At 43.5% G+C, this 27,667-nt stretch overlaps 1 protein-coding gene across 1 annotated transcript in view; it reads right to left on the bottom strand.

The window, feature by feature from the left end:
- TCP11L2 (t-complex 11 like 2) overlaps positions 1-27,667 on the bottom strand; it is a 613,826-nt gene that overhangs the window by 231,671 nt on the left and 354,488 nt on the right. The gene's annotated exons all lie outside the window — the stretch shown is intronic.

The raw sequence follows: 27,667 nt of genomic DNA, 5'->3' as shown, positions 1-27,667 counted from the left end.
TTTTCCAGATTAAGGGGATAGTTCCTTCAGAAATAGTTCTATTAATGAGGATGGATATGGGGTAGGCTATGACTTTAGCAGCTTTTTGTAGGTATTCTGCAGGTAGATGATCTGCAGAGAGTGTGGTGGGTTTAAGTTTCTGGATGAGGTTAAAGATGAGGGATGTGGGCACTGGCAGAAAATGAAATAGAGGAGGATTGTTGGTAGAGGTTATGTTTGAGCTTGGGGTGCTAGGGGAGAGCTGGTTAGCTAGGGATTGTATTGTTTCAGTGAAAAATGTGTTAAATGAGTCTGCTATTTGGTTGGGATTGTTGTGATCAGAGCCAATGGGAGTAGGAGTGCTTGAGCGTCCTGGGTGTAGGAGGTTGTTAATGCCTAGCCAGAATTTCTGAGGATTATTTTGGTGGGTTTGTTGAAGCTGATGGCAGTAGTTTATTTTATCGGCTAATATGGCTTTTTTGTTTCATTTCTTAGCTGTCTGAACTGTAAGTGATCTGAGGGGCTTTTTGTTGAACGCCATTTGTCCCATAGTTTATTTCTTTGCAAGATTTTTTGTTTGGTAGTTTTGGTGAGCCATGGTGCAGGTTTAGTTCTGATTCTAACTTTGTGCAATGGAGCATGGTAATCTAAAATAGAAAGAAATTTTGAATTAAAACATTTAACTGCATTATCTAATGGCAAGTGTTTCAGGGGCGACCAGTCACAGGCTCTTAGTTCAGTTTGAAACCGAGCAGGGTTAAAATTTTTGTTAGTACGAATAGTTTTGCAAATGGTAGAGTTTGGGAGTTCAGTTTTAGATCTGATTAAATAGGTAAGCAAATGGTCACTTATGTCCTCTGGGAGGGTGCCTGTTTTACAGTTTTGTTGAGGGGTATTAGTAAGTATCCAGTCGAGGGTACTTGTTTTGTTGTTAAGTTTATTGGTACGGGTAGGGGATGTTATAGTTTGAGTGAAGCCATATAGGTTGATATGAGTAGAAGGTTGCTCAGATATACAGGAGTTCCAGTTTATGTTAAAGTCTCCAAGTATAATGGTTTCTTGGGGGTAGTTGCTTGAGAGCCAGCTAAGGATAGCCTCTAATGTGTTGATGTTATTGCCTGGTGAAAGACACAGATTAGGTATATGGCTTTACTTTTGTTCAGCTGTATCTTAGTTAGAAGAATTTCTGCATTGTTGGAAAGTGGAGGTTTACAGTCTAGCAAGGTGACTTGTAATCCATTCTTATAAATTATGGCTACGCCTTCACCTTTCTTAGTATTACGGTCACATCTCAAGATATTATAGCCAAGGGGTAAAACTGTACTGTCTTGTACTGATGGATTAAGCCATGTTTCAGACAGACAGAATATGTCTAAAAAGAGTGTACATCTATAAGAGCATGCAGATGAGCAACTTTATTATTGATGCTAGGAATGTTAAGATTAGCTATCAGGAGAGAGTTGGCCTGCTTGGAAAGCTTGTTTGTAATAGCAGGAGTTGGTGTATTAGGCTGTGTAGTTGTGACTGAGGTTGGACCAGGGTTTGGGTGTATATCACCATCTAAAAGGGAGTGGGGCTGTACTTTCAGGATGAGTTGTAAGAGTTTAAAAATTAGGTTCTTGGTTTTTCTAGGTATAGGGTTAAATTGAGAGATGTGAGTGAGTCTATGAAACTTGGCTGCTGAGTACTTTGCTGGGCAGGAGTAGTTGCTAAGACTGTGAGGAGAGGCAAGAGTAGCAATAGAGGTTTGCCTTTTATGGATGTGGAGTCCTGGATATGTGTGGTATTCGTAGAGAGTAAGTAGATAGGGTATAATTAGTATAGTTAGGAGTATTAACAAAGGTAAGGGTTTGTGGTATCCTTGGGCTATTAGTGTAGGCATAGGAGGTGGCTTGTAGGGATGCTAGTAGATAGAGTGGTAAGGTAATGGATAATGCAAGATGAGTGATAGTACTGTACAGGGGGAGGAGTTAGGGGTTGATGTTAATGTATAGGGGTGTGGCAGTTTATGTATAAGTGTGGGAGCACTGGGGGCGGGTGGAATTTGGGGGCAGGGTAGGGGAGTGGAGTGAGCCCGAAGGGCGAACGGAGCGGGATGAGCCACAGAGGAGTTAATCCTAGGAGAACAATCAGTGAAGCAGTAAGCTAAGGTAAGTAAAGGTGGGGAGGGTGAGATGACACAAAGCCTTGCTAGTAATTATAATATACTGAGAGGATAGGCAATGAAGAATTTGAGAAGAAGGGAGAAATAGTGAGATTGTAAGCTCATGCAGGTTATGACAGCCTGTAAATTAAATGTAGAGCCAATATGGAGGTCTAAAGGAAACTACTGCCCTCTAGTGGCATGCAGGCTGGAGGATAAAACACACTTTAATACAAAACAAATAATGTAAGGTAAGCGCTTTCGAGGTAACCCTCTTCTTCAGACCTTCGATAAAAAATGCTCTTAAAAATCACAAAATTTAAAGAAAACTAACATCCAATAAAAACACAGTCAGAGTCAGTGTGGTAAGCCACTTTTTCTTAAGAGAGGTTTTAAAGAGACAGCATCTGGCCTGAACAGCACTTACCTTACGTTATTTGTTTTGTATTAAAGTGTGTCTTATTCTCCAGCCTGCATGCCATTATTTTTATTATTATAGGTTTCCAGATGTCTGACTATGGGATCAACGTTCAGGGGTGCATTGTCAATATGAGTTACAAGGGCAGTCATGCTTGCTAAAGGATACTATTATTTATCTGTTGGCATATAGCCTTAGTTCATGGTTTTGACACCAGCTATTTGTTTGGGAAATGCCTTCTTGGAGAATCTTGGTGCCCGATATGACATTTATTTTACACCAAGTTTGCACTCATCTGCTAATTTGGCAAGCCATAAGCCTTTATCATTTTCTTTGATGTCCAAGAAATAAACGTCAAAGAGGAGTGGCCCAAGGATTGAAATAAGGGGTACACCACTAGCGATGGTTCTTTAGGAGGAGAAAAAGCCTCTCATTCTAACTTTATGGATTCTACTTGTGAGACAATTTGCTATCAAACTAGTTACATATCAATTTACATTTAACTGGGAAAGTTGATCTAAAATGCTTCGATATGGGATGGTGTCAAACTAAAACTGTAAACAGAGCATGTGACCATGCAGCTCAACAAAGTAACAAAGACCAGAAGGAAGCCCACTAGAGTGGTAGGGTCAGAAAACGTTGGAAGTTCCTTCCTCAAGTCCACAAACAGCAAACAAATTAGTCCTTGAAAAAGAAACAGCCAGGTGCACTGGACATCAGGAATGAAAACTACGAACTGAATACGTTTCGGCAGTTTATTAAAAAGTAATAAATAAACTGGTTTAGCACTTTCATCCCTGAAACAATCTTGGGACTTCTTCAGAACCAGAAGTTATACAAAAATGCAAGTTTATGTAGACAAAAAATATATTATGTGACAATGTAATGACCAATAAACTGATCAAAAGAATTAATTGCAATCATACTGAATGCAATTAAAATCAGAATAAATGCAATTAAAGGAGAAATGCGTGAAGAAATACACAGTTATGTCCATCAAACATACATTAAAAATACTTGCCATGTTTAAAAACCTTATAAGTCAGGTTACGCAGAACATATTAAAAATATGTGTATAAAATACATGTAGAAAATAATGATAAAAGTAATGTCTTTCGGCTTTTCCAGGTTAGGGTTCACCACAGCGGAACTCCGGTCCGCTAATGATTGGCAGTGGATTTTTTTATGGTAACGAGTTGCCGGACAGACGCCCAACCTTCAAAGAAGGCACACCCATTCACGCACGCACCTACCTGCATGTCTTTAAACGTCACTCGACTGCGGGGAGGACATGCAGACTCCACACAGAAGAAGCTCCAGCCGAGAATCGAACAGGAGAATATCTTGCTGTGAGGTGGCAATGCTAACCGTTACATCACCACCACGAGTAAATAAATCCAAAGGCAACCAGATTAAAAATTCAAACACTTGATCTTAAGAACAGGAATAATAAAGATATATTCATTAATGCCAGGAGGAGAAGATGCGTTTAATTTACTTTGCCAAAATAATTCTCTTTGTTCTAATAATAATTCCCAAGTACCCCCCTTTCCTTCCTTGGGACTTTTTTTAGGATACCAAATTGAAATTTGTGAAAACCTACACAGGTGGTAGAATGCTTGTAAAGGGAACTGGCTTTGTTCTGTCTCAGCAAGTCTTAATTATGCTCATAGATTCTTTTCTTAAGCTGTCTCTCAGTTTTCCCAACATAACAGCCAGAGCAAGAGAGACCGCAGGCAATGTATACTAAACCCTTGCAATGGCAGCTTCCATAAATTAGTTTGAGAGTTACAGTAGTTATCCAAAACAATGGTTTCTTGTTCCAAGATATAAGAGCATTTGAGTGCAGGCACCACATCTCCAGGTGCCTGTAAATATTCTTGAAGGGAGAGAAACCACATTTTCAAAACTATTTTTCATATTCCTCCCTGTTCTATAAACAATTTTTGGTGTTTCACCCAATATATTGAAAACTGTTTTATCAACTTTTAAAATATTCCAATTTCTTTTTCTTACAGTGTAAGCAGTGACAACTAGTAAAACGTAGGTAATGATTCAAAAAATAGGTTTCCTGTAAATACTTGATAGAAAACAATGTTGGTCATAATCCTTCAACAGGTGTACATTGTGGAAATCTGTGTGGTCATAAGAGTACTGTGGGTAAATTTCAAAAATGAAGTGGAATTATTAACAAACTCAATGAAATTGGCTATCTATACATTAGAGGCTATCCAAAGGATGAATATGTCATCCAGGTAACTGAGAAATAGTTGCCAATTGTTGTAAATTGAGTTGAAAACCAAAGTCTCTTCCTGCCAGTACATAACCAAATTAACATAAATGCCCACAAGTGGCCCCCACAGCTACACCATGTGTTTACTTGAAGTATTGCCCTTCATAAAAAAATATTAAATAAAATAAATTTCATAACAGTGGTGGTAAAATTAATCAAGACATTACCTAAGGAGGTCAAATCCTAAAGGGTGAATTCAAAAACTCCAAACTAATCTGGTGGGGGAAATGCTACTAAATAAGTCAGTTACATCCACTATTAAAAAAACACAGTTGTCATTATGCAAGTGCAGAGTAATCTTGGAAAGAAAATCCCAATAATCCCTCAAAATGGGTTTACGAAGACTACCAGGGGATAGGTTTTTGACCTCCTAGTTGCCACTATCAGTCTATAGGGGGGTGAATGGTATCCCTAAAGTCCATAAGAATATCCAAGGCCACAGGTATCAAGGGTTTGGGGTTGTAAAGAAAACTGTAGATGTAATCATTAGTAACCCCCTGCATGAGTGTTCAATGATTGTCAAACTGGTGTCAAATTACTTTGTGAGGCTTACACACATGGTGTGCACTGCCCTGAACCATTGCCTCAGTAACCTTTTTAAATAAGTTCACTAGGTTAAGTCAGCAGGATCTGTCATTATCAAATTCAAAACTGGCTTTGGTCAGGAGTTTGTAGGTTACCTATTTCCTTATGTATTAACTCCTTAACTATTGACACTAGCCCTTCTTGCAAAGGGATGACTGCTGCTGTCCTCCATTCATCCAGCATGAAGCCTGTTGAAAGCCTGATATTGAAAAACCTCTCTAGGGGGGTCTGACAAGTCCTGTTTCAGGCTGTCCAGTAGGCAGCTCGGCATGCTATCCGGCCCACAGGAAAGTACTTTTATTGGCTTTAGTGCCTTAAGGACTTGTTCTTGGGGGGGTTTGAAGGGGAGGTATAGATGCAGGTATGTGATATGGATATATTTGATAAGAGAAGCAGGTGAAGTTTGAGATAAGTAGATTGGTTATGTCAACAGTGCACAAATTGAATTACTGCTCACTTAAAAGTTGTTTTGTGCCCACCTCACTTCATCTCTGATAGCTGATCGTCACCTTGGTAGTATAATCCATTACTTCAACTGTAGATTAGATTCTGTGTATAACATTAAAACATCTAAACAATCAAGATTTGCAACTGTCACTGCTTTCCTTTTATTTGAACTTTTCTGCTACTGTTTGCTCTCTACCAACCTTATCTCCATACCAGATCTGCAAATTACCCTGCTACACAAACTACCTCCATCCAGACTCCCATCACAGTACATCCTTTAAATAAAATAACGGTCTTAAGCTAGTGTCAACCAGTCACTCATTCACTGAAGACATTCCCACTGCAGCCCAGTGTCAACTAACGCAATTTATTATCAAATCATTACACTCCAATAACCACAACAGACAGCACACCTCTCAACCTCTTAAAGAAAGAGATCTGGACAAAGACCAAAAAATAATTACAAGTTTTAAATACTGTTATTACAAACTCCACAAGTTGATAAAATAACGGGTCTTGCATTAGCATGAATTTTCTAAAGGGTATGAGTATGAAACTCAAACACCTGTCATTATTTGCCACAAATCAAAAAAACAAGATTATGAGGAATAGTCCAAAAGTACAAGGCAAAAATCTGGACATTTTGTGAAAATCTAGACAGTTAAGAGGTATGCAACAGTAACTTTTACTTTTCTATTACACCACCTAAATTCTGAATAACTTCCCCTTTCTCTCAGAAGCATCATTACTACTCTCTTTCAGAGCTATTTTGAGGAATCATCTCCTATCAAATTAACACTGTAACATTCGTTCTTCTGCCACTTGAAACAGCTCCTTCCCATAGCCATTTGATGTTGATGTTTTCTGATTACGTTTTCTCCACCATTACCTGCCTTTGTATGCACTCCACCTGGGTGTTCTTGATGCAGTCTGGGTTTATGACTTTTTTATCTTGTTTATGACTTCTGCTCTCTTTTGTATCCCAGCACTGTAACTCTCTTTTTCAAAATGAATGCAAATACTGAACATCGCTTTGAGTATGACTTCCAACTGTGTTCAATATAAACCATATAGTATACACTTCACATAATCTGACTATTGCTGGCTAAGTCTGCCATAATGATCATTTGTACTATATAGCTCAGATCACAAGCTGAAAGTCTGCATTTCATTTAATTTACTAATGTGTATAGCGTAGCCTATATGAAATGTTATATATGTAATACTATGGAGCTTTCCCCTGTGCCCATTCAGACTTTACCAGTCAAGAAAAACAATAAATATAAATAAAAATAAAACTTGTTCTATACACACTACAGTTACATCCACTATAATGAAATTATCCATTGCACATTTGTTTAGCTCACTGCCTTTGATTTGGGTCACAGATGAAAGGGGTTTTCAGCACAGTTCTCTCATGTGGTTAGCAAAAGACAGATATAATTAGATGATCAGAGAGACAGAGGGCAAGACCTACAAATGAATAAAATGTTAAAATTCTTACAACGTTTTAATAATGTACTTCAGACAAAATATTTTGTATTGCAATAAAGAAATAATGTACATAATGGATACACACGTTTAACAGAAGCAGTAATATGGCAAACGTGGAAGCACACTCACACACACACATACATGCATACATACGCACACACACACACACACACACACACACAGACACACACACACACACACACACACACGCAGGCACACACACGCAGGCACACACACGCAGGCACACACAAGCACACACGCAAACATGCACAAGCACACACGCAGACACGCACAGGCACACACGCAGACAGACACAGGCACACACGCAGACAGACACAGGCACACACGCAGACAGACACAGGCACACACGCAGACAGACACAGGCACACACCAGTAAAAGAGGAACAGCAATGTTTTTTAGACACACATACACACACACACACCAGTAAAAGAGGAACATCAATGTTTTTTTTACCCAAGTACCCTCCACAATAACAAAAGTACAGTTGTGCAAGAACTTACCATAACAGTGGATTTCCTACTGATCACTTTTATTCCTAACTATCTATCACTGTTTTTGTTGGCTGGGGTACTAAATCTTCACCTTCCTAAGATCATACGTCAGATGTATGACTTCAGCTTGCAAGCATAGGGGTATATTGGTGAGCATACAAGCATACAAGCATAATTCCTCAGACTACCTCCAAGCCAATGGCTTGAAGACCACTGAGACATAACAATGGTCAGCTACGAGGGGCATAGTATGAAGTGGTAAAAAAAGACAGAGAAGGAGGGAATAAGCTAGAACTAGACAGGAGAAAGCCCACTCCAAATCACTGGGCAAGAGGGGAAGGAGGGAGGGGAAAGAATATTGCAACAGTAAATACACTCAAACATCTACATTTATAGTACACAACTGTATTATGTTCTTCATGTTTCACTGTTGCAGTACTGATGGGATGACTCCCAAAGCTGAAAGGAGGGTAGATAGTAAGTTCAAGGAAACGACAGGATGCTCTGCAAGATGGCACTGGGAAAAAGCCACTCTAGACTTGGAGAAGGTTGGAAAGTGATAATGTTTGGTAAAGGTATGCACAGAGGACCAAGTAGCAGCTTCCAAAATGTTCTTAGTGGCTACCCCTTTAAGAAAGGCTGCAGATGTAGCAGTAGCCCTAGTGGACCTCATAGAATCTGGATGCTTCTTCCCATGATGGTTGTAGCAAAATAAGGTACATTGTGAGATCCATTTGGAGATCATTTGCTAGGAAACTGGTCTCCCTCAGAGCTACAGGCAAAGGCCACAAAAAGCTGGTTAGACTTCCTGACTTTTTTTTGTTCTATCCAAGTTGTTCAAGTAGTAACTCAGTTGCCTATGCACATCCAATGCATGGAGGAATGTTCCCCCTTGTTTTGTGGATTAGGGGTAGGCATGTGGATGGTCTGGTTTAAAGAAATCTCTATAATCACTTTAGGCATAAAGGAAGGGTTGGTCCTATGGGAGACTCTGTCAGGGTGGAAAATGATGAAAGGTTCCACACACATAAGGGCCTGAAGCTCTAAAACCATTCTAGCTTAATGGCAAGTAGAAAGGCTGTCGTCAAGGTCAAGAATCTGATACCTGCAGAGACAGATGGCTCAAAAATCTGATACCTGCAGAGACAGATGGCTCAAAAGGGTGAAGGGTGAGCTTCTCCAGAATGAAACTGAGATCTGACTGGGGAAAAGGAGGTTTTCTCAGTGGTGTACTGTGAATAACCCCTCTCAGGAACTGTTACATGAAGGGGTGGGAGAAGAGAGGGGGCTGAGTAGGCAAATAAGCAGAAATTGCTGAAGCATGGATTTTGATAGAGAAATAAGAAAATAATTTGTCAAAAAGTCCTGATAAGTATGACAGGATCGGCACATGTGCTTGAAGAGAGTTCTCTCCATTTTGTCTAGACCATAAAGTGAATCTCTTCCATTTGGCCACATATGATTTCCTTGCGTTAGGTCTCCTGGCTTCTTTAAGAATGTCCAGGACCTGTTTGTCAAGGGATGTCTGCCACCAGGGGGTCAAGGTATTATTCAAGCTGTCAACTTTAGAGTGTTCAGGTTGGGGTGCATGACGGTGTGTTCATAGGTCTACTCACTGGGGCAGCAACCATGGTTTCTTCCTGCTTAAACTGAGCATTAGAGTATACCAGTGCTGTCTTAGTCAGTCTGGGGCCATTAAAATGACCCTTGGCCTTTCCTCCTTTATTTTCAGCAGTACCCTGTGGAGCAAGGGTATTGTGGGGGGGGGGGGGGACAGAGAGGAAAAAGCTTGTCCAAGGCAAGGAGAAGGCATCTGTCTTCCAGGCTGATCCTGTATTGGACTTTTTCAGTGTGAGTTTCTTTTGTGGCAAAAAGGTCCATCTCTGGCACACTCCATTCTTTGGTGACGCTGAGAAAAATTTCCAGATGCAGTTGCCATTCATGAGGGTCAGACAGACTCCTGTTTAGATGACTTACCAGTTGATTTGTTTCTCCTGGTACACAGCCATGAGGTGCAGGCCTAGGGAGTTTGCAGTTTTCCAGAGGTCCATGGCTAGGTGGTAAAGAGGGCAATAGCGAGCCCCCCTGCTTGTCTATATACCACATAACTGTGGTACTGTCTGTTTATACTAGGAGTACTCCTGGTTTCTAATGGTCTTTGAAGGCAATCAGACCTTTTTGGACTGCCATCAGTTCCTTTAGGTTGGCTGGTTTATTCTTGAACTGGAAGCCTCATCTGCCTCAAGTCTGTAAGTTGTAGTGCGCTCCTCAGGCTACTTCTGAGGCATCTATCGTTAGCATATGGTCCTAAAGAAGAAATCAGAAGGGAAGGCCCAGGTTGAGGCAGCCAGTTTCGGGCCCACCAGGTAAACTCTTTCCTGACACAGGGGAGAAAGTTCACCCTGAAGTTGATGGGTTGAGAATGTTAGCATCACATATTTCTAAGGTACACTGTAGCTTCCTCTCATGGCGTCTGGCCAGGGGGATCATGAGAATGCAAAAGTCCATGTAACCCAGAGCTCTGAAGAACTCTCTGGCAGTGAGATATTTCCTGAGAAGGTGATTCTGGATGTACAGGGTTAGAAAAGTAACCTTGTCCAGAGGGAGAAAGGCTTTCTGAAGGGAAGAGTCCAGCAAAGACCCCAGGAACACAATCTTGTTTGTGGGGGTGTTCTGAGATTTTTGGGTATTGATGGTGAACCCCAGAGCAGCTAAGTTGTCTTGGGTGTAAAGCAGATCTGCTTTGAGTTTTTTCTAGCTCCATTACTTGAATGAGGCAGTCGTCTAAGTAGGGGTAAATATGAATGTCCTTTAACCTGCAGAAGGCTATCACCGGGGCTAGGCATTTTGTGAAAACTCAATGTGCAGTAGATAAGCCAAACAGTAGATCATAAAACTGATACTGACTCAGACCTGCTCTGAAGTGCAAGAACCTCCTGTGAGATTTTTCTTTGGGAATGTGGAGGCATGCATCCTTTAGCTCTAACGTTACCATGTAAGCATTGGGAGAAATCATGGGCAAGAGTTCTTGAAAGATTAGCATTTTGAATTTTGGTACCTGCAAATGTCTGTTGAGCCTGGAGAGGTCTAGAAAAGGCCTCCATGTACCCTCCTTTCTGGGGAAAAAAAAAAGCCTCAAGTAGAATCGCTTCCCTTGCAATGGTGTTTGGTACTGGTTCCACAGAGCCTTGGGTACACAGCAGGTACATTTTGGTTTATGGCCTTCATTTTTGATTTGGGGGAATATCTGGGAAATCTAATCAAATCAGAGATTGTTTGAAGTGAAGTTTGTTACCCTTTTTATGATTTTTAGTACTCATTGATCCCTGGTAATGAGAGTCCAATTGTTTAAGAAGAGGGACAGCCATCTTCCTAGTCTGAGGGGCAGGGAAGGGACTTGTTGGAAGGGGGAAAGAGACTCTCATGGAAGAGTCATGAGTGCTCCCTGTTAGGTCCCTGTTGATGGGATTCCAAAGGCCTACTGGCATCTGTTTGCCACAGTGCAGCCTTTGACTCCTTTCCCTTCGAGGTCTTCTGTGTCTAGTCTTTGAAGGGGAGGCTGGTAAGGGGGATTTCCTATGTCTAGGCTTATACTGGGAGGCTAGAAAGGACTAGTGTTTGGTTAGGTATCTGGAGCTAAAGCAAGAAGGTTGAAACTGAATAAAGTCCTTGACCATTTGCATGTACTTGGCCTTATCCTCCATCTTCTTAAACAAGGCTTCAGCCTTGGGGCCAAAAAGGAAATCTTTGTCCAAAGGAGCATATGAGAGACTAGGTTTCACATGTTCATGGAAAGACTGTTCCCTCAGCCAGGCATGCCTTCTAATGACAAATCCTGTAGCTACTGCCCTGCTGAAAGCTTCAGAGCATCATAGCTGCAATGCAAGAAGTGCTTAGCTACTTTAGAGCAAGAATTGCATAAGTCCAGCAGTTCCTTGGACAGGGGCTTACTTTCATTCCCCACCAATTTTTGTTTCACATGGTCTAAAATGGTTTCCTGATACTTCAACATATGAAAATGGCAATTTAAGGCTCTCATGACCAGGCTAGCAGAGGTGTAGACTTTCTTTCTGAACTTATCCAAGGATCTACTTCCTTTGTCAGTTGGTAGGGGATTTTTGGTAGTGGTAGCTTCAGCTCCCTTACAACTCTACATCACTACTTATGACTCTGCTACAGGGTTCTTGAAGAGTTGTCCGTGGAAATCCAGAACTCTGTAGAAGCTATCAGGTTTCCAAGGGGCAGAGGGGAGGGAATTCGGCTGTAAGGAAGAATCCAGCAAGGCACTGTCCACAACCACCAAGACTGGAATGGCAAGAGGGTTATGCTCAGGGAGTTTAAGAAATTCCCTAGCTCTCTTCTTACATTGTGGATAGTCCTGTGCTTCCCATTTGAAGTGTTCTCCCAGGGTGTGAAGGGTCACCCCAAAGGAATTGTCCCTCAGGAGGAGAAGCTAAGGCAGGGTTTTCATCAGAATCTAAATCCCATTAGGAGGCAATGGATAAACCTTCCTTAATGGTGGATTTAGCATTATCATCTTCAGAGTCAAAAGAATCAGACAACTTCTCGAAGTAGATATCCCTTTTCCTTCCACCAGGAGAAAAGATTCAGGGGCAGAAATGGAGAGTGAAAGGCATCTGGATCTGACTATAGTTATCAAATCCTTAGCCAGCCTAACCAGATCCTATTGCTAGGCCTAAGACTAGGACTGGTAGCCAGTAAACCTCCACTGGTATGAGCTGCATGCAGTCTTCTTATGTGAGGCCTTAGGCTTGGACCTAATGGCAGCATCTGTGCTACAGCAGGATGCAGGTGGACAGCTGAATCAAAAAGGATGGAAAACCAAGGTGATCTCCTGATGAAGAGAGACTCCTGACACCCCTTCGGTAGTTTGAGAGCAGTCATCATGAGCTGAAACCTACAAAACAGCTCTGGACCCAGCCAACAAGCCAAGTCCTTTAGCTTGTGTGGAAGTAGAGGGACCTGAGGACACAATGGACTCTGAATGGGTCTTGATAGAGGCCTGTATCACTACACCTTGGTCATTACAGGGAACTGCAAGAAAGTTTCAGCTTCTTCAACAATAGCAAGCCTAAGTGGACTGTGAATGACCAGCACGAGGAAAGTGCAGTTTTGTACCTACCATAAATGTAGATGTTCGAGTGTAGACACTGCTGCAGTCATTACACTTGGGTTATCCTGCTGACAGGCGGTTCCCCAGCCGGCCTGAGTTCCAAAGTCTTGGTCCGGCATTGGTTGCTGTCGCCTCCTCCCTGACGTCAGTGCGACAGGGGTATATAAGATGTAGCCGACGCCATTTTCTTCAGTTTTTCTTGCCCCAGATGTCAGGTGCCCCTAAATAGGTAGGCAATTCAAATTGCTAATAAAACATACATAAGAAATGTAAACAACATACTTTCAGCTACCAGCAAATACTCCCCATAGGTAGTAAAAGGTAGAGGAACTAGGTACGTACTAGCCAGTAAGACGGGAAGGAGGGAGGGTAACCTGGACTGCAGCAGTGTCTACACTCGAACATCTACATTTATGGTAGGTACAAAACTGTACTATGTTCATCGTGTGACACTGCTGCAGTCATTACACTTGGGTAGAATCCCAAAGCTGAGGTAGGGTGGTTGGTTCTATAAGGCATTAGGGGTGGCTATAAGGCCCTGCAGCACTGCAGAGGCGAAGCCAGCTCTGGATTTAGAGTATAGAGGCAGATGGTAATGCTTGGTGAAAGTATGCACAGAACTCCATGTTGCTGCTTCCAAAATATCCTTGGTAGGTACTCCTCTGAGGTAGGCAGTCGAAGTGGCCGTTGCCCTGGTGGAGTGAGATCTAATGCTGTTAGGCACACGTTTTCCATGGTGCGTATAGCAGAAATGTATGCGATGTCCTATCCATTTGGAAATAGTCTGTTTTGAAATAGCTTTTCCCTATGCTGCTGCAGCATATGCTACCAATAATTGCTCAGATTTTCTGAAAGCTTTGGTTTTGTCCAAGTAGAAGCGTAACTGCCTGTGAATGTCCAATGAATGCAGTAGTCTTTCCCCTTTATTCTGTGGTTTTGGATAAAAAGTAGGCAAGTGGATGGTTTGGTTTAGAGACACACTTGAAACCACTTTAGGCATAAACGTAGGGTTAGTTCTTAAGGACACCCTGTCCTGGTGGAAAATGAGGAAAGGTTCCACTGCCATTAGTGCCTGTAATTCTGAAACTCTTCTTGCAGAAGTTATTGCCAGGAGCAGAGCAGTTTTCCAAGAAATGTATTTTAATTCTGCCATGCTAGCTGGTTCAAAAGGAGGTAAAGTTAATTTTTCCAAAACAAAGTTGAGGTCCCAAGTTCGAGTAGGTGCTCTATGGGGCAGTCTTATGTTTTTAGCTCCTCTGAGGTACTGTTTTAGCAAAGGATTAGAGAAAATTGGTGGATCTGTGTTGTAATGTGCAGAGATGGCAGAGGTGTGGATCTTGATGGATGAGAAGGAAAGGTCTTTGTCCAGCATCTCAGTCAAATATTGTAGTATCTGAGGAATGTTTGGCACAAGAGGATCAAGGCTGTGAGCCTGGTTCCAGGCACAGAATCTCTTCCATTTATCCGAGTAGGCTTTCCTGGTACTAGGCCTTCTGGCCTCCAGAATGACATCCATAATTGCTTTGGAGAGAGGCATTGCTTGCGTGGCTAGGGAATCTTCCATGCAGCTAGGTTTAGTGTCTTTAGCTCGCTGTGGAGTAACTGATTGTTGTGCTGCAACAACAGATGTGGTATTTGAGGCAAAACCCAGGGTGGTCCTTGTGCCAAGTTTTTTAAGATTGGGTACCAGTGCTGGCGTGGCCAGTCTGGAGCAATCAGGATCATTTTTGGCTCTTCTTGCCTAGCTTTTATGAGTACCTTTGGGAGAAGAGGCAGTGGTGGAAAAGCATATGCTTGTAGGTTTGTCCAGCTGAATGAGAGGGCATCCACTTTCCATGCTTGCGGATGGTAACTCCTTGTGCAGAATTTCTTTAGCTGGCAATTCATTGGGGAGGCAAACAGATCTATGTCCAGGCTCCACCATTTCTTTATCATTCTGAATATTTGAGGATTCAGTTCCCATTCGTGGGGATCCATGATATTTCTGCTTAAGTCGTCTGCCAGTGTGTTTTTCTCTCCTGGCAGGAATTGTGCTTGTAGATGAACTTGACAGTTTACAGCTGTGTTCCACAAGGTCATGGCTTGTCTGTAGAGGGGGTAGGAGTGAGTGCCCCCTTGCATGTTTATGTACCACATAACTGTGGTGTTGTCGGTCTTTTAGTAGTAGTTGTCCTGGATGCAACAGGTCCTTGAAAGCTACAAGGACATTTTGTACAGCTAGCATCTCTTTTTGATTGATGTAAAGATGCCTTTGGTTTGTGGACCACTTGCCCCGAATACATTTTCCTGCCATGTGTGCTCCCCAGGCGTAATCCGATGCATCTGTTGTCAGTGTTTGCCTGGCTGTGGGTTGAGTGAAAGGCTGTCCCTTGTTGAGGTGACAAGCTTGAGCCCACCATCGAAACTCCTGTTGAAGGCAAGGTATTAGTGGTATAACTGTTTCCAAACTTTGACAGTGTTGAGACCCATACATTCTTTAGATACCATTGTAGTTTCCTCATATGCAGTCTGGCATATGGAATTAGTACTATGCAAGATGCCATGTAGCCCAAGGCCTGCAGAATTTTTCTTGCAGGGAGTTGGGTCTTTCTTGCCATCAATTGAAAGTATTGTGTCAGTTGTCCTTGCTTGTCTGGCATGAGAAAAGCCATCTGGGCCATTGTGTTCAAGCTGGCACCCAGGAATATTATCTCTTGTGAGGGCACTAGTTTTGATTTCTTTTCGTTTACTGTGTACCACAGGCAACTTAATAGCTTTTTTACAAATGCCAGATGCTGTAGAAGAATGTCCTTGCTCTCTGCTTGAATCACGCAGTCGTCTAGGTATGGGTAAATTTGAATTCCTTTCTGTCTGCAAAATACAATTACTGGTGCCAGGCACTTTGTGAAGACCCTGGGCGCAGTAGATAATCCAAAGGGCAGTGCAGAGAATTGATAGTGCATTGGATCAGCTAAGAACCTGAGGTATCTTCTGCTGTTTTGTCTGATAGGGACATGCAGGTATGCCTCCTTGAGGTCCAAAGTCACGAGCCAAGCTTGCTTGCCCAGCATGGGAAGAAGCTGCTGTAATGTCAATATTTTGAATTTCGGAACATCCAGGTAAGTGTTTATTGAAGAAAGATCCAGAATGGGCCTCCAGGCTTTGTCTTTTCTGGGAACCAGAAAGAGTCTTGAGTAAAATCCTTGCACTTGTTCCTGTGGTGGTACCTTTTGAATAGCTCTCATGTTCATGAGTGCCATAATTTGTTTTTGGGCCTCTGCCCATTGATTTAGTGGCAGATTTGGCATTCCTTTTAATCTTGGCAGAGTGTGAAAGTGGAACCTGTAACCTTTTGAAATAAAATTAAGAACCCATTTGTCTTGGGTGATCATATGCCAATAGTGATAAAAAAGTGCCAGTTTTCCTCCCAAAGGGGCTGCCAAGAGTGAGTTGTTTGACAGCTGGAGTGGGAAGTCATTGGGGCTGTTTTTTATATGGTTGGTGCCTGTCTTCCCCTTCTTTCTGGCCTGATGCACCCCATTGTCGAGGCCGGTAAGGACCTTAAGATTTGACCTCTACCTCTTGGCCGTCTGTATCTGCCCCTTTGAGGTCTGTCATTAACTGGAAAGGACCAATTCTTTGTTGGCCAGTTTCTACTAAATCGAGGAGGCTGAACCTGTAAGAAATCCTTCACTGTTTGCATAGATTTTGCTTTATCCTCCATTTTCTTTAATACCTCTTCTGTCTTAACTCCAAATAAAACATCCTGCTGTAAAGGTGCATCCAGTAATTTAGCTTTAACATGATCTGGTAACGTATGTTCTTTTAACCATGCATGCCTTCTAATGACAGAGCCTGTAACTGCTGCTCTGCATGAGGCCTCTAAAGAATCAAAACCACATTGCAAAGTATGCTTTCCCACTTGTTCAGTGGCATGCAATAAATCCTGCACTTCTTTAAAATTAGGAGGATCCGTATCTGGAAGCATTTTTTGTTTCAACTGAGACATCAAAAATTGCTGATATTTTAGCATGTGAAACTGGCAATTTAAGGCTCTCATTGCTAAAGTTGCAGACATATATACTTTCTTTCCCCATCTGTCTAGTGCTCTGGAATCTCTGGCAGTGGGAACTGGGTTCTTTGCTGATGAGACTTTAACCCCTTTGGGTCCCTGAGAAATAGTTTCAGGATCAGCAACAGGGCTTTTATACAGAAATTTGTGTGAGTCAGGGACTCTGTAATATCTGTCCGGTTTAAGTGGAGCTGGAGGTAAGGAATCAGGATTTAAGCGGGATTCAGTGTACACATCATCCACAATATCTAGCACTGGTGGAATAGCTAGGGGTCTGTGTTGAGATAATAATAGGAAGTCTCTGAGCCTTTTCTTGGATTCTGAATAATCCTGGCCTTCCCAATGGAAATGCTCCCTCATGGTATGTAAGGTTTCCCCAAAGGTGTATTCCTCAGGCGGAGAGGCTGATGGAATAGATTCCTCAGCATCAGAATAATCATAAGGGGGTAAAACAGCATCCCAGGTCTGAGGATGAATCTAAGGAAATGGACCCCTGGTCGGATGAATCATAATCTGCATCCTGTCTAGGCCTTTTATCAGGTGGGAGATGGGAACTCCTGATCAGAGTGATTAGGTCTTCGGCCATTTTGAGCATTTGTTTCTTGGGCATGGAGGCCTGTCCTGGAGAATGCTGTACTTGTTTCTTAGTTTTTAAAGGAGGCTTTGACTTAGAAGAGGGTTTAATGCTTAGCTGAGTAGGTCTGAAGACACCCTCTGAAGCTGCGGGTAGCTCAGGTACTCCGGATCCCTCTGCAGGATCGGTTTCGGTCTGCTGAAAAGCTAGTGCATCCGAAGGCCCAGCCATCTCCACGTGGGGGTCAGGGTGGCCTGTGGTTCTGCAGAAGCGGTCGTCAGGGGCTGTGAAGGTGCCTCACTGAAAACCGGAGAACCGGTGACTGGCCTAGAAGAGGCTTCGTCATCAGTTTTGGGCTTCGGATGCCTGTCCTTGTCTTTGTGCTTTTTATGAATACCGGTCGTCGGAAGTTCCGACGGCATGGTATAACTAAATTTTCTGCCAAAGTAATGTCAGGCAAAATCAAACTGACGTTTAATAGTGCGCTTATTAAACCTAGCACAAAACCGACAACCAGTAACGTTGTGGTCTGGGCCTAGGCATGGGATACAATAAGAATGGAAATCCTTATGAGGTATTTGCTTCCCACAAGAAATACAGTTATTAACTTTTACTGACATTGGTCTGAGGCAAGAAAAAGTTTCCCCAACGGGGTACTTAGCTTTGTAGAAGACTTCGGTTCTGGATTCAGAATGAAAATCTCAGGAATAGGCCGACCGGCACTTGCGAACTGCTTTTGCTTCGGGCACCGCACGGCAAGAAAGATTGAAGAAAATGGCGTCGGCTGCATCTTATATACCCCTATCGCACTGACATCAGGGAAGAGGCGACAGCAACCGACGCCGGACCAAGACTTTGGAACTCAGGCCGGCTGGGGAACCGCCTGACGGCAGATAACCCAAGTGTAATGACTGCAGCTGTGTCACACGAACATCTCTAAGTTTTGCACCCTTTTCCTTCTTATGTCTAGGAAGATCAACCTCAGCCCTACCAGCAGACAACATTGTATGCGATGGCCCTGACAACTCACTGAACTACTTAGCTAAAATCTCAGCCCTACGTTTGATCACTTTACTGTTAAAACAAGCACAGAACCAGTAGTGGTTCATGCTTGCCACAGCAGACACAATTAACTTTCTCTGACATTAGTCATGAAACATATGAAAAGTTCCCCAAATCAGGTATTTAGCTTTAGAGGTTTTTTTCTCTGGACTGACTGACACATTGACTGGTGCTCCAACGGCAAGAACGAACTGAGTTTATGCAGCCGGCTGACTCCCTTTATACCCTTATGGCATCTGCCACCTTCAGGAGGATGAGAAAATTAGTAGTTGGGCTGCCAAGGGCTTCTACAGCATGAAATCCCATCAGTTAGGACTGCAACAGTGAAACATGAACATCGTTTGTTGTTTAGAGTCAGTGTCCTGCAAATCCACCTTGACCTCTTGTAAGGAACTGAGAATAGACTACCAAATAGCTGGTCATCTGGGTTTGGTAAGTAGCCCTGAATCCCAAGGTAAAGGAGGTATAAATCCACCTATCCATAGCCCTGCTATTCTTGTCTGAAGAGAGGGCACTGGCATTATATTTTGAAGGCTTATCAGATGAGAGGGAAAAGTACAGTTTTGTACCTACCATAAATGTAGATGTTCGAAGATCCACATTGCTGCAGTCCTTACACTTGGGTAGTCCGCTGTCCTCGGTCGGCCCGAATATCAAAGTATTAGGCTGACGTCGGTCAAGGCGCTTAAGACTGACATCAGGACGTCAGGGTACAAATGCGCATGACCGACGTCATATCCTCAGTCTTTTCTTGCCCCAGATGTCAGAAGACCCTAAACAGAAAGGTCAAAACCAAAAGACAGCAAAAAACAACCAACCACCCTTGTACTAACCATATGTACAATATATACAATATTCACAATATGTACAACCCAAACCACACAACCGCCTCTAACTACAGAGGGGAAGGAGGGAGGGTAAATTGGACTGCAGCAATGTGGATCTTCGAACATCTACATTTATGGTAGGTACAAAACTGTACTATGTTCTTCATCTCACATTGCTGCAGTCCTTACACTTGGGTAGAATCCCAAAGCAGAGATAAGGGAGGATGGCAAAACTATAAAGCAGTAGGAGCTGCCAAAATGCCCTGTAAAATTGCAGTGGCAAAACCAGCCCTCGATTTAGAGTAAAGTGGAAGGTGATAATGCTTAGAGAAAGTATGCACTGAACTCCAAGTAGCTGCCTCCAAAATATCTTTAGTTGCCACCCCTTAAAAAGCTGTAGAAGTGGCAGTAGCCCTAGTGGAATGAGGCCTAATCCCAGCTGGAATCTCCTTGCCATGATGGGAATAACAGAAAGCAATACAAAACCCAATCCACTTAGAAATAGTTTGTTTTGACACAGGCTTGCCCTGAGAACCCAAAGCAAAAGAAACAAATAACTGCTGAGACTGCCTGAACCCTTTAGTTCTGCTCAAATAATATCGCAACTGCCTGTGTATATCCAAAGTGTGCAAAATCTTTTCCCCTTTATTTTGGGGGTTTGCATAAAAAGTAGGCAAATGAATAGTTTGGTTTAAAGCCACACTAGAAACCACTTTAGGCATAAAGGAAGGATTAGTACGCAAAGATACCCTATCCTTATGGAAAATTAAGAAAGGCTCAACTGCCATAAGGGCCTGTAATTCAGAAACCCTTCTCGCAGAGGTAATGGCCAACAAAAAAGCAGTCTTCCATGATAAATATTTCAACTCAGCAGTAGCTGCAGGCTCAAAAGGTTGTAGAGTGAGTTTCTCCAACACAAAATTGAGATCCCAAGCAGGAGTAGGAGCTCTCCGTGGGGGTCTTATATTCTTTGCCCCTCTAAGGAATTGCTTAAACAAAGGATGAGAAAACAATGGTGGGTCACAGTCATAGTGAGCAGAAATTGCTGCAGCATGAACCTTAATAGAAGAGAAGGACAAACCTTTGTCCAGTAACTCAGTAAGATATTGAAGAGCCACACTTAAATTAGGCTTAGAAACATCAAATTCCTTTGCTGTACTCCAAAATAAAAATCTCTTCCATTTATCTGCGTACACTTTCCTTGTACTAGGCCTTCTGGCCTCCAAAATAACATTCAAAACTTGCTGTGGAAGCTGAGACCCTCCAGGGTTTAAAACCGAATATGCCAGGCTGTCAGGTGAAGAGAGTGAAGTTTGACATTGAGTAAATGACTGTTCTCCTGAGACAGCAGGTGTGGAATCGAAGGCAAAGGCCATGGAGGCTCCCGTACCAGACTTCTCAGTAATGGGTACCAGTGCTGTCGAGGCCAATCTGGAGCTATTAAAATCATCTTTGGCTTGTCCTGTCTGACCTTCAGGAGTACCTTTGGGAGGAGAGGCAGAGGTGGAAAGGCATACACATGAAGATTGCTCCAATTGAATGAAAGAGCATCCACTTTCCAAGCTGTGGGATGAAACCTTTTGTGCAAAACTTTGGCAGCTGGTAGTTTAGTGGAGAAGCGAACAGATCTATGTCTGGAGTTCCCCATGACACTGTCAATTTCTGAAATACATGAGGATCCAATTTCCACTCGTGGGGATCCATAATTTGCCTGCTCAACACATCTGCTAAGGAGTTCTGTGCTCCCGGCAGAAACCTTGCCTGAAGATTTAGCTGTAAACTGAGAGCAGTCTCCCACAAAATCATTGCTTGCCTGCATAGAGGATAAGAATGTGTTCCCCCTTGCTTGTTGATGTACCACATGACAGTTGTGTTGTCTGTTAGAATCAACACCTGCCCTGGAAGAAGTAAATCCTTGAAAGCTATTAATGCAAATTGGACTGCTAACATCTCCTTCAAGTTGATATGTAGATGTTGAAGTCTGGCAGGCCACGTGTCTTGTACCCACTTTCCATATAGATGAGCTCCCCAAGCTTTGTCTGAGGCATCTGTCATTAGAATCTGACTCGCCTCTGGCCGGGTCACAGAGAGTCCCTTGTTTAGGTGACATTCCTGAGCCCACCACAAAAATTCCTTTTGAATGCAAGGTATTATTTGAATGACAGTGTCCATATCTTGGCAGTGCTGTGTCCATACATTTTTGAGATACCATTGTAGCTTCCTCATATGCAGTTTGGCATTGGGAAGCACCAGAATACAAGATGCCATGAACCCCAAGGCTTGAAGGACTGTCCTTGCAGTCAGCCTGGACTGATGAGACAATTGATGGAAGTAAAGAGAAAGATTCTTTTGTTTGTCCGGGGTCAAAAAGGCCATCTGGGATGCTGTATTCAGTCTCACACCCAGAAAGCACATGTCCTGAGAGGGTACTAGACTGGACTTTATTTCGTTCACAGAATACCCCAGGCATCTTAGCACTGCTATCACATATTGCAGATGATGAAGAAGTTCGTCCTTTTCTTGGGCCAGAATCAGGCAATCGTCCAAATAAGGATAGATCTGTATTCCTCTTAGCCTGAAGAAAGCTATCACTGGAGCCAGAACCTTCGTGAACACTCTGGGCGCAGTAGATAAGCCAAAGGGCAATGCAGAGAACTGATAATGAGAAGTCCCAGCTCGAAAACGCAGATACTTCCTGCAACTTAGCCTGATAGGAACATGAAGGTAAGCCTCCTTGAGATCCAGAGTCACCATCCAGTGATCTTTGCCCAGCAGAGGTAAAAGCTGTTGTAACATCAACATTTTGAACTTGGGAATGTCCAGATAAGTGTTGAGGATAGATAAATCCAAAATTGGTCTCCACGTGTTCCCCTTCTTTGGTACTAGGAACAGGCGAGAATAAAATCCTAGGCCCACTTCTGGCAGAGGGACCGGTTGTATGGCCCCTATTTGGAGCAGCAGAGAAATTTGCTTGTGAGCCTCTAGTCTTTGCTGAGGAGGAATGTCCGGCATGCCTTTGAAAGGAGGCAAGGTATGGAAATAAAACCTGTAACCTTGGTGTATGATATCCAATACCCACCTGTCCTGGGTAATCAAACTCCAATTTTCCCTGAAGAGTGCCAACCTTCCTCCCAAAGGTGCTGCCAGGCAAGAAGGATCTGGCAGCTGAAAAGGTAGGTCATTGGGCCTGTTTACGAAAGGACTGGCCCCTGCCCTCACCTGAAGATTGTGCAGGAGAACTCCCTGTTCTAGGTCTGAAGGAGCTCTGAGCTCTGCCCCTACCACGTCTAGATCTACCCCTAGACTGTGAATCATAAGAAGGGTATGTCCACCCCTTAAGCAGGCCAATTCCTACTAAACTTCGGAGGCTGGACTTGCAAAAAATCTTTAACAGTCTGCATAGACTTAGCCTTGTCTTCCATTTTCTTCAAGACTGACTCAACAGGTGAACCAAACAACACATCAGACTGTAAAGGAGCATCCAAAATCCTTGCCTTAACATGTTCAGATAAATTCTGATCCCTCAGCCAGGCGTGCCTGCGAAGAACTGACCCAGTGGCAGCCACCCTAGACGAGGCCTGTACAGCATCAAAACCACATTGTAAAGAATGCTTACCCACCTGTTCAGAGACATGTACTAAATCTTGTAATTCCTTACACTCAATGCCTTCCGCCAGAGCATCTACCTTAGACTTCAGTTGAGAAAGAAGATAGTTCTGATATTTCAACATGTGAAACTGGCAATTCAAAGCCCTCATAGCTAAGGTGGAAGAAGTATAGACTTTCTTTCCCCATCTATCCAAAGCTCTGGCCTCTTTATCTGGAGGAACCGGATTTTTTACAACAGAGGCCTTGACACCCTTAGGTCCCTGACTAACAGTTTCTGGGTCCGCCCTAGGACTCTTATAAAGATATTTGTGAGCCTCAGGCACCCTATAATACCTATCCGGTTTAACAGGAGCAGGAGGCAAAGAATCAGGATTAAGTGAAGCCTCCGCAAACACATCTTCCACAACATCCAGAACAGGAGGTATAGCCAAAGGCCTATGTTGGGGTAAAAGCAAAAACTCCCTAAGCCTTTTCCTGAAATCAGAGAAGTCCTGACCTTCCCACTTAAAATGTTCCCTCATGGAATGAAGAGTCTCTGAAAAAGAAAAATCCTCTGGAGGAGAAGCAGAAGGGGTCGAATCATCTGCATCAGAATCAGAATAAGGAGAATACTCCTGCAAGTCTTCAGCCGAAGACTCAGAAACATCTGAAGGCTGCTCAAAACTCCCCAACTCTGGTTCCACCCTAGGCCTCTTATCTGGAGGGGGCAAAGAACCTCTAATCAAAGTAATTAAATCTTCTGCCATTTTCAGCATGTGCTTCTTGGGCACAGATCCTGAAGAACTAGGAGTGACACCCACAGAAGCTAAACCTGGCCTGCCTCTGGGAGAAGCCTTAGAAACAGAAGGAGAGGGCCTAACCACCCTAGGAAGGGAGGGGAGTATAGTAACCTGAGAAGCCCCTTCAGCCTGACCTGCCTCCTGGGAGGCCACATCCTGCAATAACAAAGTCTCCCCCTGGGACTCCAGAGAACCCTCCGGCGGAACCACCGGTTCCACTGACGCCTCTAAAGAACCGGCGTCCGGTACGGACGACTCTTCTTGCCTGGGTTTAGCTGCCTTGTCTTTGCGCTTCTTCGAAGAAGCGGGCGTCGGAGCATCCGACGGCATCTTATAATTGCACCGCTTCCCAAAGACCAACCTGGCACAATCTAGCCTTCGCTTAATAGTGCGCTTATTGAACCTAGCACAAAAGCGACACCCAACAACGTCGTGCTCAGGCCCCAAACAAGGAATACACAAAGTATGATAATCTCTATGCGGTATCTGTTTCCCACAAGAAATACAGTTATTCACTTTTTCTGACATCCGGTAAACCACTGAGGCAAGAAAAAACTAAAATATTCCCAACGGGTACTTAGCCAACTTTGACTCGGTCTGAAACTCCGAATTCGAAAAATTTCAGAACGCCGAACGGCACTTGCAACGCTGCTTCTGCATCGGACCATGCGGCAAAAAAGACAGAGGATATGACGTCGGTCATGCGCATTTGTACCCTGACGTCCTGATGTCAGTCTTAAGCGCCTTGACCGACGTCAGCCTAATACTTTGATATTCGGGCCGACCGAGGACAGCGGACTACCCAAGTGTAAGGACTGCAGCAATGTGAGATGAAGAACATCTGCAGAAGAGTCTGCCACAGGACTCTAAAAACAGAAACCTAAGGTTCAACAGGGACTTTATAAAATTTGTCCCGTCTTTTGGGAGACAGAGGATTGGAATCAGAGGCAACAGCAGTAAACTGAAAAGCATACAAAAGGCCTCAAGAATGGGGGGGGGGGGGCTGGAGTGCCCATTTCTAAAAGATTGAAGTATCTTTTCTGCACCTCTAAAATCTGTCTATACTCCCACTGAAAATGCTTCATCATATTCCCCCAAAGGAAGCTTCTTCTACTGCAGAAACAAGTGAAAAAGAGCCCTCTTCATTGAAAGGGACTTGGCCAGGACAGTGCATTTGAGAGGAGTATGCCAGAGAGTGGTTAGAATCAGAAGGCTCTTCATCTTCAGAGGAAGATGAATCCACAGCCATTTTTGAGGGGTGGGAAGGAGAGGGGAATGAGATGAGAAAGAAGGAGGTTTCAGAACCAAGATGGCCTTAATCAACCTGAGAGAAAACCATTCAATCCTTCTCCCTAGAAGAGGAAGAAGGAGGTTGATGAGAAGCAACACAATTGTTTTCAGATGCTTCTTCTTGGATGTGATGTCCACCTGTACTAGGAGTAGTGGCTCATTAACCTGATGTACCTTGATTAGTTTCCCTGGGACCTCTTCCCTAACCATGAACTCCGGGATGCTCTCTGCTCCTCACTGATATTATGAATCTCGGCTCACCTACATTTGCAGAATCCTCAGCCACCAAGACCTCTGGCATCATACCAACCTCCAACGTTGTCTCAGTAGATGTTACAGCACAAAGGCACGAAAATTACAGAACCAACTGATATTGCCAACATCCTGGCAGATCTGTTCAGTGCTAACTTTAACCCCCTCTCACCCCCTAAAGAGACCATATCTATACAGGAAGAATGCAGAGTCCCTGTAATCACAACTACGCAGGTAAAAGCTGCACTCTCTAAAGCCAAAAACACAGCATCCATGGGCCTGGACAACATCCCAGGCTGCGTTTTACATGAATTTCAGAACAAACTGGCTCCCCACTTAAGCACCATGTTCAATAACAGCCTCACATCAGGCTTTGTGCCCACTGAATGGCGCACAGCAACATTTATCCCACTACACAAAGGGGGAGCCACCACTGATCCTGGGAACTATCGACCTATTAGCCTGACGAGTCTGGTCTGCAAGGCCATGGAACATATCATCATGGAACTCATAAACAAAGACATTGATAACCTCCAAACTCTGGATCCCACCCAGTTCGGGTTTGTGAAAGGCAGATCATGCCTCCTGAACCTGATCGACTTCTTTGAGGCAGTCACCAAAGCCGTAGATGAGGGTAAGGTGGTTCACACAGCCTATCTTGACCTCGCCAAGGCTTTCGACCCCATCCCCCATTCTGGAATTATAGCTAAACTCACTAAACTAGGTATAAATCCCTACGTCACAAGATGGGTTGCCAACTGGCTCACTGACAGAACTCACACTGTAAAAGTTGCAGACTCCAAATCTGGCCTCAAGGCAGTGGCAAGTGGAGTGCCACAGTCCTGGGACCTCTCCTGTTTGGTATCTACTTCTCTGAAGTACAGGCTAACACAGAAGGCCACTGCCTGACAAAGTTCACAGATGATTGCAAACTAGGAGCCATAGTCAAGTCCCCAAATGATGTGGACATCCTACAGAAGGGCCTCACTGAGACAGACACCTGGTGTCAGAGCCATGGCCTCAAGCTCAATGCCAAAAAGTGCAATATCATCCATTTTGGTAAAAACTTTGTACCCATGAACTACCACATAGGCAGCAATCTACTTAACACCGAATGCGTGATAAGAGACCTTGGGACCCAGGTGGACAGTAGTCTCTCCTTTGATAGTCACATCACCACAGTAGTCAGGAAGTCCTTCTATGTGGCACACCTCATCATAAAAAGGTTCTCATCCAGGAAAAAAGAGGTCATTGTCCCCCTCTACTCGTCACTCATTATACCCATTATAGAGTACAATGCCCCTTTTGGAATGTACTTCACAAGACATCTGCAGAAGCTGGAAAGGCCACAGAAGTACCTCACAAAGAGGATTACTGGCCTCAAACAAATGCCCTACACTGACCACCTGAAAATACTCCAGCTCTACTCGGTAGCATATCGCCTACTCCGAGGTGACCTCTGCCTAACATATAAAGCTATGTCAAACCCAGAGCTGTTGGACATGCTACACCTGAAGAAATCCCAATCCCTCCAAGCTACATGCTCTAGGGACCTAAACCTTGTCACCACAATAAACAGGACATGCTGGAGGGATAGATTCCTGTCCCAGAGACTTACTATACTCTGGAACAAGCTACCCATCTATGTCAAGCAAAGTTCTTCATTAGCACTCTTCAAGAAAAATCTTGATGAGTGGATGGGAAATAGGAAATACACCCCGGGGATCGCTTCTGTGTCTCTGCTGGACAGTGGCACAGGAAAATAACTTTCTTGGGTGGCATAAGCTATGGTAATTTGCTGACTAGGCCCTTGGGCCGATAGCCTAGTACCTACCTATGAACCTATATGAACTGAAACCAGACATACTGTGGGTTCTGAAGCCTCAGTGGGTATGTCAGAGTCAGACAGGGGCAAACCTCTGGCCTAGGCTTTTTAAGCTTTCTCTTAAGTGGTGGAGAGTTGCATCCAGGGAAGCAGAAACTGCAATCATGGAGTAATCCAAGTGTTTGATATGCTGAGTCTTGAGAAGATGTTAAGAGAAGACAGATGGGACCAAAGGACTGGCAAATGGAAGAAGCTTTGTAATAGTGTTCTGCTCCTAAGCACAAAAAAAAGGGGGTGCAAGTGTTTGCACAGGATTTGCCTACTGTACTCACACTTACTCCTCCTAGCTGACATCTAATACTGGTAAGAAAAAACAGTTTAGAAATACAAAG

This window comes from Protopterus annectens, chromosome 11.part0 (assembly GCF_019279795.1).
Source record: "Protopterus annectens isolate FY-2018-M chromosome 11.part0, PAN1.0, whole genome shotgun sequence".
NCBI lineage: Eukaryota > Metazoa > Chordata > Ceratodontiformes > Protopteridae > Protopterus > Protopterus annectens.
Note: the sequence above shows the minus strand (reverse complement) of the source record. Positions and strands in the feature narration are given on the sequence as shown.